The sequence below is a fragment of the Lissotriton helveticus genome, chromosome 7 (assembly GCF_964261635.1).
Source record: "Lissotriton helveticus chromosome 7, aLisHel1.1, whole genome shotgun sequence".
Taxonomy (NCBI): domain Eukaryota; kingdom Metazoa; phylum Chordata; class Amphibia; order Caudata; family Salamandridae; genus Lissotriton; species Lissotriton helveticus.
This window is the reverse complement of record NC_136068.1, coordinates 1,137,362,048-1,137,373,495: the sequence shown is the minus strand read 5'-3', so window position 1 is coordinate 1,137,373,495 and position 11,448 is coordinate 1,137,362,048. Positions and strand designations below refer to the sequence as shown.

At 47.1% G+C, this 11,448-nt stretch overlaps 1 pseudogene; it reads right to left on the bottom strand.

Moving 5' to 3' along the window:
• Positions 1 to 2,173: 2,173 nt before the first annotated feature.
• On the bottom strand, positions 2,174 to 2,292 carry LOC144771204 (U4 spliceosomal RNA; annotated as a pseudogene).
• Positions 2,293 to 11,448: the final 9,156 nt, after the last annotated feature.

Below are 11,448 nucleotides of genomic sequence, written 5' to 3'. Positions count from 1 at the left end.
AACCTAGCAATCTGCTATGTCACTATAAATTACTATTAGCAATTGAATTAAAACTTATAACTCCCTTAAAATTACAAATTATATTTAAAAATATCATGAAGACAAACAAACAATATTAACACTTAAAATTAATATACCTAAGGAAAAGTTAAGAACAATATTTTTACATTTATAATGTTGAAAACAGGATCAACAAAATTGATATTCTTGACAACTAAATTACTTACCTGAAAAAATAGATGTTCTTGGCAACCATATTTCTGCATTATGATATTTTTATATCAATATATTTTTCCGGAATGTCTGTATCCTGATAATTACAACTTGATATTTTGTCCAAATAATGTGTCATTCGGTTGTCCTGGGTTCAACAGATGCAGGTCCAGTCCTTCTCACTTGGTCAAGAGGGGAGCAGCCAACAGCACAGCACACCATGGCAACAGTCCTTCAGCACAGCAGTCCAGCAGAGTGGCAGTCTTTTCAGCAGCACAGCAGTCCTTCTTCCTGGTTCTGAAGTGTACTGAGGAGTTAGTGTCTGAGGTCCAACATTTATACCCAGTTGTGCCTTTGAAGTGGGAGAAGCTTCTTGAGGTTTCCCTTTGAAGACCACAAGATTCCTGCCTTCCCTGCCTCAAGTGTAACTACAAGGGGAATATAGCCATTTGTTTAGAGGCAAAACACAGCCTATTCAAGTGCCTAGCTCCGTCCTCCTATCCTTCCAGTGATGGCCCATCCAGTCACACCTAAGCTTTCTATTGTGTGTGGCTGCTAGGAGGAACACACCTAGCTCAACTGTCAATGTCGCCCAATCATGTGAACCAGTGACAGTCTTCAGAGGCTAAATGGCTATTGCAGGAAGTTACCAACTTTCTAAAAATTGGCATTTTCAAAACTTTTCAATTTAATATCCGACTTTACCAGAAGAGAGGATTTTTCATTACAATTCTAAAGACACCAAACATGAACTGATTTCCTGTTCCCATTTAGAAGCTACAGCTTATTAAATGTAATACGATAATTCCAATATTATCTTATGGGAGAGGTAGGTGTTGCAGTAGTGAAAAACAACTGTAAGAGTTTTGCATTACCAGAACATGTAAAGCTTAAAAGTAAATGTCTAGCACTGGGCCGTCCAGGGCCTACGCAAAGGGTTACATGTGTAGTAAAAAGAATGGATTTAGCCTGGCAAAATATTTATTTTGCTAGGCCCGAAAAGGCAGTTTAAAACTGTGCACACAGGCTACAGTCCGTGACAGGCCTGAGAGAAATGTAGAGAGCTACTGTAGTGGGTGCACAATCAGTGCTATTGTTCCACCAGTAGCATTTAAGTTACAGGCACTAAATACACATAGTACCACTTTACTCATGACTGAAAAGTGGATTAAATATGCCAACTGAGGATATGCCAATGTTGAGGATAAGCCAAACACCATGTATTAAGGATTGAACACATGCACATTAACACTAGTTAGCAGTGGTAAAGTGCACAGAGTCCTAAGGCCAGTAAAAACGAGATCTGCAAAAGAGGAGGACGGCGAAATATTTGGTCGAAGACCACCCTAAGGATCACAAGTCTAACTATTGGTATGTGTTGTCTGGTGGTCCCATGGAAGATGCGTTTTAACTATATTATGCTTAATTGTTTACATTGATTACTGACTAATTTGGATGTTAATTACTGCATTACAACGTGATGCCTGACACATTCATCTCAGTCTGAAGAATTTGTTAAATTCAGCATAGTGTTTGCTATGAATAAATCAGCCACTTGTTAGGGCACAGAATAGATGTGTGGTAGATACCTGAACTATTCTACTGAGTATTTTGTAGATGCTGTGTTTTCTGTCTATGACTAGGTTTTATTCTAGGCTTGTTCTGACTTCAGCCTACTGTCTAATTAGGTTATGAGTAGTCTTCTTTGAAAGCTTACACATTTTTATGATGATTTTGTAATACACAGTGATAGTAAAGAATTATGTGATGAGAGTCTGAGGAAGGAGTTTTATGTACTAAGGGGGATTTGGACAACAGTGAAGTTGTCCACATGCAGAAAGGCAACATTTGGAAGAGAGGAACTACTGTGTTTGGGGCATTAGATAACTAAGGAAAACTGTGTGATGTCTATTTAGTAGAAAAGAAGGATGAACTAATTATTTTCCTTGGAATGATTGTATGTTAAGCAAACATTCTTAAGGATTTCACCAGTAAGAATGATTGTGTGAGAGTTTCAACATGCAATAATCACACCTCTGATAGACCTCATTGGCTATGATACTGCCACTTCGCAATGCACTTACCGGATCAGGGTTGCAGCCAGGCATTGGGACTCACTCTCCCAGGCTCCCCTGCATTGTTCCAGCATTCCAGCCCAGCTGACGCCACTCTCCCATCACCGCAGCAGATAAAGTGGCCAGAGGATCACCACGGCACGGGACGCGCACGAGACACGCCCGGACGAAGCCCGGACCAGGGGCGGACCCGTCTGTGCCCGTCCATGTCTGGACGAGGCTGGGTTGGGCCCACCCTCAGTGACTCAAGTTTCGTGGTTCCATGGTTGCGTGCACCGCGTTAGCTGTAAGGACCTATTCACTTATCGAGCTGATCTATGGCGAGTCTGTTGATCTGGTAAGGAGTTGGGTAACTGTGAGGTTTACTTTAGTGCAATCCCCGACTTATAGGGCCGGAGGACTTGTTAGTGAGGCAGTCCGGGACCTCTAAACTGATATATACACTTTGGCTGTTGTTGACTGTAGCCTCTCGCTGTCTCTTCATGACCTACAGCCATTGTTGGGCATAAGACAACGTCGTCCACTCCCATGCCTGTCTTGAGAAAGAAGAAGGTGGGAGCTGCCTCATCAGTCTCCTCAGTTTTCACCATGGATTCCTTCCTGCTTATGACGGCCTCTGTGCTGGACAAAGAGATTGAGATTATGAATAGGCGCCTCTCGAGATCTCATAGTGTATCCTCTAACTTGCCCTCCACGGACGCTCATGAGTTGCAAGTGGTTCGGGAGGGTGGTACTAATGAACTTACAGGTCTAACCAACTGTTCTGGGCCGTATTCGATCTCTCAGGGGGATTTGGGGTCTCCAAGATCATTATCTACATTCTCCAATCATAATACAAGGTCTTTGCCACTCTCGCCTGTTATTGTAATACGTGACAAAGGTGATGATTTGATTGAGAGCCGGGAAATGGTAGCTGTTTCAGTAATATTGTGCCAACACCTCCCCCTGCTCACTTAGGTGTAGGGGTAATTCCAGTTGCGAATGGGAATCCGTAACATGGTATGGGCAATAAAATGAAATCTCACACTATTGGGGGCAAAGCGAAGAAAACAAAATCTAATCTGGCTTCCAACATCATTCCACCAGAATCAGCCCCCTTACCTAGTCCCCTCATATTAGATTTCTCAGGGCGTTAATAGAATTGCAGTTAGTATTGTCCAAGCTTTTAGATCTTAAACTGAGCTCTATCCTTGGCAGATTGACTAAAATTGAGAATAGCTTAGTGTCACGTAACCCTGCATGACAGCGCATTCACCAGGAGCCCTCAGTATAGCCCCCGAGCAGAAGCCTGTGCAGGTTCCGGAGTCACAGACTAACCAGCGGTATCCTTTAAATCTTCCCTTAACTTCACCATCTTTGCAGTCCGCTGACCAAATAATTGGGGATAAAACTCGACAATTAGGCCCAAGAAGTAACACCCTAATACCCATGAATGGCTTCGATATCAGGCATGCATCCAAGGACGGGAGGATTGAGAAAAGTGAGGTGAAAACGAGTCTCCAAGTGAAAAACCTACCTCCTGAATCCACTGCTTATGTAGTAGTCCTGGGAAGTGTTCCATCCCTCCCCGAGGGGCAATTGAGGCATTTTGGGCAGCTGAAAAATAAAATAACTCACTGGCTGACTCATAACACTGCCATGTGTGCTCGCATGGCTAAAAACATCATTATAGCCCGTAGGGTTAGCTGGATTAGGAACTCCCGCAAATCGGACACTGGTGACTGTGTAATTGTTAATTTTGATAACCCTCACATTGCGGGTAGGATATTGTCTAGGGGTACTTGGCACCCTAAACCAGGATCTGTTACTAGGGCACTCCCCTTTGGCTTTTTTTATAAATCTGTTTTACCAAAGGAAATGCACTCTAATGCTTATCTGGAAGCCCACCGAGGTGGGTGGGTTTCAAGAACAACCCCAGTACAGCAGCTCATTTACCACCTGTAACACCTGTCTTGCATGCAGCCTGCCCTGGTGATAAACAATGTATTTTCTGCATTATCGAGGTTGGAGGGATGTGATTGCCTAGGTAATACTAGGTCAGATAACATTGAGATTGTTGCTGAGAAACAGTCTTCATTTGAGGTAGTTGAAGAGACCTCAAGGGTATCAGCTATTAAATGTATGTCCTGGAATATTGCAGGGTTGGTCAACAAATTCCAGGACCCACTATGGTTGAACTTTGTGAAGCAATTCCAGGTGATCAACTTGCAAGAGACATGGTTGGTAGACTGTGATCTATTCCTGGAGGGTTATAAGGCCTTCTATGTCCCAGTCACTCCTACGACCAGTAGTAGATCCAAGGGTGGCTTAGTCACATACATCTCCCTGGCCATTGACTGTCATATTCTGGTTGTTCCATCTTCTTGCCCGGGAATATTGGCATTAATGGTAAAAAAGGGAGACACTAGATGGGGTCTAATACATTTTTATAATTCTGTGCCTTATTCTCCCGGTGACTGTAATATCACATCCTTGGGCTCAGTTATAAGGCAGTCTTTTGACTATATTTCATATAAGCTCATGGTATTCGTTGATTTTTATACCCACTCTTGTGGCAACCCAATGGTATCTTGTACTTCTGAAATGGGCTGCCCGCGCATGAATGGGTTTCACTTTGAACATCTTGTGCAGGGAGAATTGTTGAATAATCTGTTAAATGAATTTGACATAACAACCCTGATGTCCCTAACTGCTCCGCACACCACTTTTCCGGTCCCCACTTTTAAAGGGAGAGGTAGAGGGTCCTTCAATGATTTTATTCTAACTTCCTCTTCTTTACAATCAGTATTTTGTTCTTTTAAAATTGTGGAGACTATATATAGTGATCATAACCCCCTTAGCGTCTCCATGAGGTGCCTATCGTCATCACAGAGTAGAGATATAGTATCGAGGGGTACTCTTAGACTTTCAGACAGAAGACATCATCTGAAATGGGCCCAGATTTCCCCAGACAAATTCTTTCAGGCAGTTAGAGAATCCTGTGCTCATGAGCTAGCACAGTGTACTGCAGTTGGTTCCTCCCCAGGAGAGGGTATCGGTGCCTATGAATCTCCGGCCCACAAAGTCGGGGAACTTTTAAGTATCCCTCAAGGCAGGACAGTAATTCCCAAGCTTTTCCCAAGCTAAACCTAGAAACCGAACCCAGGTGTATACTTGCTGGAAACAATATAAATTATCCCTGGCTAGACGGAAGGATGTCCTCAAAGAGAAGGCTTGGAGAGAGTTGCTAGATTTGAGGACCCTCATTAATAGCTCTAGGTTCAAGAGTATCGTTAACAGCCATCTTTTTGATCAGCAAATGTGGGAGGGGGGCCTAGATGCACACATAACAGAGGAGGAATGGGTGCCGCATTTTAAATCAATGTTCGCGAGCCCAATGGACCACCCCTGTCCCTTTAAAGAAACTTGGGATTCAAATGCCCCGGGAATAATTTTTGATCAAGGTGAGGTGGAAATGAGCATCGCAGGGCTCTCTACCAACAAAGCACCGGGCCCAGATGGCATTCCCCCGGACCTGTACAAGTCTGACCCTTCCTTCTGGGCTCCGGTACTTTTGGCTATGTTTAGCGCAGCCGCAAGGAACGGTTGTCCCCAGTCCTGGGCCACTTCTACTACAGTTCCTGTCTTTAAAAAGGGTGATAGGAATAGCACTCACTGCTATAGGCCCATTTCCCTTCTTGACTCCGTGGTTAAGGTTATAGGTCGTATTCTCCTAGAGAGATTATCTACTTGGGCGGAGAAGCATAAGGTTCTGACGGATATCCAGTTTGGATTCCGACCGGGGAGGTCAACGGTTGCCCAGTGCCTCAACCTTTCTATGTTATTGAGTAAATACACAGTTGCCTGCCCCAGCACTGTTTACCTTACCATGAGGGCAATGGGGGTGGACAATAACGTTGTTAACTTTTTGGAGGACCTGCATAGGTCCACAATGGCCAATGTTAGGTTCTCTAAGGATTTTAGGGTTACCAGGGATCTAGAGATTAAGAGGGGAGTTCGTCAAGGCTGTATTCTGGGCACTTTTTTATTTAATTTTTATATCAATGATCTGGACAGTGTAATTAGAGCCACGGGATTAGACTTTCCATATGTAGGGAGGCGCGGCATCCTACTTTTACTTTATGCCAACGATGCCCTTCTTTCCTTCAAGACCGCATTAGGATTGCAATCTTTACTAAATGCATTCTCCAAATTTATGACGGATCGTAATATGGCAGTAAATAATGCTGAATCTTATATAGTGCAAGTGGGGCAGTGACCCATAAAGAGTTATCAATTTTGCTTTTGCCCTGCAAAGATCCATTGCACAAAGATATTATCTTATCTTGGGATACTCTTGGATGACCAGCTAAATTAATGGCCACTTATTGTGAAGAAAAAGGGAGACCTGTCCCGGGTAAATGTGGCAATTTTGAACTTTGCTTCCAAGGTAGGGAGGAAACGTATTGGAGCCATGTTAAAAGTTTATTGTATTGTATTGTATTGTATGTATACTTGTATAGCGCGGTCCTGTCACGCCAAGGGCATCCTGGCGCTTGAATCAACGTTAACACCACATACGCTGCTCAGACGACCCTGGGGAAAAGATGGGTTTTCAGGGCATTTCTAAACGGGAAGAAGTCCCTTTGGCTTCTTAGGGACAGTGGCAGGGAGTTCCAGAGCTTGGCCGCTGCGACACTGAACGAACGGCCACCCATCCTCACTCTCTGGAATCTCGGTACAACAAGCAGATGAGCCGAAGAAGAGCGTAAGGACCGCGAAGGAGAGTACCAAACAAACATATTCTGCAATGGAACCGGGCCTTGTCCATGCACCGCCCTAAACACTAAACATGCAGCCTTGTAACAGATGCGTAGGTGCACAGGCAGCCAGTGTAGATCTCATAGGGCTGCTGCTGAAGAGCTATGATTAGGACGGGAAAGAGCCAGCTTGGCGGCCAAGTTCTGCACCCGTTGCAACTTCCCCAGCAGTGTTTTTGGAGCCTCCAGAAGTAGCGCATTACAATAGTCAAGACGACTCAAGATGGTACCACGCACTACTTCAGGCCTGGCAGCATACGTAGCAGCATCATGCACGTGGATGTGGTCTTGTTCACGTACATATCCAGCTGCAAGTTGGGGCCGAAAATCACCCCCAGGTTGCGTGCCGACTCAGCAGCTGACACAATCTCGGGGAAGGTCGGGGGCCAGAAGTTCTCCGGGAGTTCACGAGGAATCCGGTCCGTAGAACAATACAACACCTCGGTCTTTGTACTATTAAATTGCAAGGAGTTGGACCGGAGCCAATCCGCTGTGGCAGACATGCATCGGTGAAAAGCCTCCAGCGTTCTTCCCTTCCAGCGAAAAGACCAACTGGGTGTCATCAGCATAATTAAATGCGGAGATGCCAAATGATTTAATTAGATGGACCAGAGGGCGGAGGTAAAGGTAAAGGTTAAAGAGTATAGGGCTGATGGCCGAGCCCTGAGGTACCCCCTGCCCTACTCTCCGCACCTCCGAGCTGAAAGGAGGCAACACCACCACCTGCTGCCGATTCAAATAAGAGACTAGCCAGTCCCTTGCACCTGCCGTGACCCCGCACTCCTCCAGCCTCCTGATGAGGGTACGATGGCAGACCGTGTTGAACGCCTTCGACATGTCGAGCAGCACCAAAAAGGCTGCCCGCCCACTGTCGACCCGCGAACGTAAGTTGTCAAGCACGGTCACCAGCGCAGATTCCGTCCCGTGTGCTGGGCGAAAACCAAACTGTACCTCATCGAACCAGATGTTTTCTTTCAGGAAGCCAGACAGAGAACGGGTCACTAACTTCTCCATGATCTTAATGGGGAGGGGGAGCAAGGAAATCGGTCTGTAATTAGACAAGCAGGCGGGGTCCATGGTGGATTTCTTAAGGAGAGGAGACACAGCTGCCAGTTTCCAGCACTCCGGAACCGTTGCAGTGTCAAACGACTGGAGGCAGATGGAATACAAAGGCTGGAAGAGTTCGTCCTGAAACACTTTCCAAAATTTTGGTGGCAGTGGATCAAGAGGGGAACCAGATGATACCATTTGTGCCACACTACAAAACTCCTCAAAGGAGGGGGTAGGGAAACGGCTCAGCTGGGGTCGACTGGGCACAGCGTCCGGAGCTCCCAAACTGAGGGCATGTCCACTCAGCTGGGGTCGACTGGGCGAAGTGTCCGGAGCTCCCAAGCCAGAGACAGGCCCGCTCCGCCGGGGTCGACTGGCTGAGACGTCCGGAGCTCCCAGACTGAAAGCATGACCACTCAGCTGGGGTCGACTGGATGAGACCGCCGGAGCTCCCGAGCTAAGAGCACGGCCATTCGGCTGGGGTCGACTAGGTGACACGTCCGGAGCTCCTAAACTGAGAGCGGCGCCACTCAGCTGGGGTCGACTGGGCGAGCCGTCCGGAACTCCCAGATCGGGGGGGGGTGAGTGCTGGACTCTGTAAACCTTCCAAGATTTTAGCAATCTTCTCTTCGAAGGCACTCGCCAGGGAGTCGCACAGAGCCTGCGACGCAGGGACATTATTGGCCGCGCATGAAGGATTGGTCAGGTCCCTGATAATTTTGAACAGTGCTTGCGACTTGTTGGAAGCCTGATTCAAGGTGGCTTCCAGATAGGACGCCTTAGCCACCTTGATCTGTGCCTTGTATTCCTGCATTGACTGTTTAAAGATGGCCTTCAAAGAATCAGAATACTGCTTCCTCCATGCCCTTTCGGTGCGTTTACAGCTCAGCTTTAACTGCCGCAGGTCATCCGTGTACCAGGGGCAAGCCCGATTCAGTCTACCCCTAGACCTGCGGAGTGGTGCCACCTTATCCAAAGAGTTCGAAATGGATTGGCATAAGGCGGTATAACTCTCCTCAGCCGAATCTCTCAGACTAAAATTGTCCGGTAGTAGGCTTGGCAAGGGCGTGGATTTTAACAGTCGGGACCAGGGCCTGCCCAACTTGGCCTGTCTGGACCCAGCCTCCACCGAGGAGTAATCCTCCAAGTAGAGGGAAAAAGCAACCAGTGAGTGATCCGTCCAGTACTGACAGAAGATGTCATTCACCGTCACTAGTTGAACGTCTGCAAATACAAGATCCAAGGCATGACCCTTCCGATGTGTGGCAGAACGGACAAGCTGTTGCAGCTGGATGTCATTGCAGGCTTGGCACAGAGTGGAGAAGGCACTGTCCAGTGGACCGCCCGGCCACAGATTAAAGTCTCCTAGGACCACCAACTTAGAGTGGGTGTTCGAGAGGTCGTAGATCAGGTCAATGAAGTTGGCGAGGGAGGGTGCATTGCCCGGCGGACGATAGCACAAGACACCCGAGCAGAGTGTCTTTTCATGACCTTTGAAAGCAAACCCCATCAACTCAAAGCCCGATACCTCTCTAATCTTGAGCTGGGAGAGAGCTAGCGTGTCTCTAAAAATAAAACCAATCCCGCCACCCCGGTTCTTCACACGAGGGGTATGGTTGATTTTGTAGCCTGAAGGGCAGGCCAAGCCCAATTCGACCTCACAATCCTCCCGGGTCCAGGAATAGAACATCAAGCCCCGCGGACTCGATGAGGAAGGCAATCTCAGTGTGGTGCTTACAAAGAGACCGAACATTGAGCAGTCCACAGGAGATAAAGCTAGGTTTGGGAATAATAACCTGCCGACTAACGGGCGCCTGACTCGGTCTACATTCCAATAATTCAGACCGAGAGTAGACTATGCGTGATAGATGCGAGGGGCCAGAGATGGCGGCCCTGAGCGTGCTGGTTGCGCGAACGGGCGCAAACGGGCTTACCTCTGGCGCACCTCCGGCGCGCCTACGTCGCGCCCGCTGCGCGCAGACGCTGCGTGCCTGTATGTCCATCCTTTTATGATATTACGCCGAGCGGAAGTTCGCCTCCTGAGCCCCTTCCCTACGCAAGATGGCGCCCGAAGTGCCTCTCGTCTTAGAACCCACCCAAGATGGCGGTCGGACACGCTAATGCTGCCGAATGCGGGTGAGATACAATTATTGTGCCAGTGAGCCTAACTGTTCCCCGGCCTAAGGAGCGACGATGTCTAAGGTAGGTTAAAGAATTTAGAAGCTGGGTAAATTAATGCGAGCGCAATGCCAGTAGCGCCGAGTTAAAATCTCAGACCACACAAGTTAAAAAGCGCAGCAGCAGTATGCGCGATAGCGAGGAAATCTGCACTGACCTCAGCAGGGTGGCTTATGTAAGCTCACCAAGTGCGGAAGTCCGCCTCCTGAGCCCCTTCCCTACGCAAGATGGTGCCCGAAGTGCCTCTCGCCTCAGAACCCACCCAAGATGGCAGTCAGACCCGCTAATGCTGCCTATGTCCCGCCGAATGCGCGTGGCTGTAGCTAGCTATGGAACAAAATTTGGGGACATATCGCTGTGAACCGAGAATAAATTCCTGAAGCGGTTGTTGTGTGTTCCATGAGGTTTATCCAATCTATTGGCCCATGAGGAGCTAGGAGTCCCCTTCCTAAGCAACACTCTGGCTCTATGCCCTCTTGTGTTTTGGATGAAATGTTGGATAAAAGAAGAGTTAACTTTAAACCATTTGGTTTTACAGGAATGCATGTCTCTTGATAAGGCAATGCAAATTTCCTGGTTAAGTTACATTAGAAGAATTTTGGAAGAGTTAAGGCAAGCTGATTTATTTTTTAAACCTGAAACTATTGTTAAGAAAGATGTGGAATCAATTAGTTAAGCTTTTCTAACCATTAAGAAAATGGAAAGGGATGAACAGGAGGTTCAGAAACCAAGTGTTCGAAAGTTTTTACTGCTTAAAACAACCCCGCTAACGGAGCCCTACCTTTTAGGGTCCCTATCTCTACAGGAGAGGTTTTTATTAACAAGGTTTTGGATGAATCGTTTTCACCTCCTGTTAGCAAGGCCCAAGGGGTGCAGTAGAGGACAAGTGCTTGCACCCCATGGCTGTAATGGTCAGTCTCCACAGGATTTGCTGCACTTTATTTTTATATTAAGCCTGGGCGTATTTTGCGAAGTACCGCTACGTGTAGCTACGTGAAGTGCACTTTGCACTTCGCAAGCTACGCGTAGCTACGCAAACTGTGCCGTGCACTGTGCAAAATGCTATTCGCACTGACTGCACAGTGCCGGATGCTTGACCGCACTGTGCAATCAGTGCAAACTGCATCTTGTAC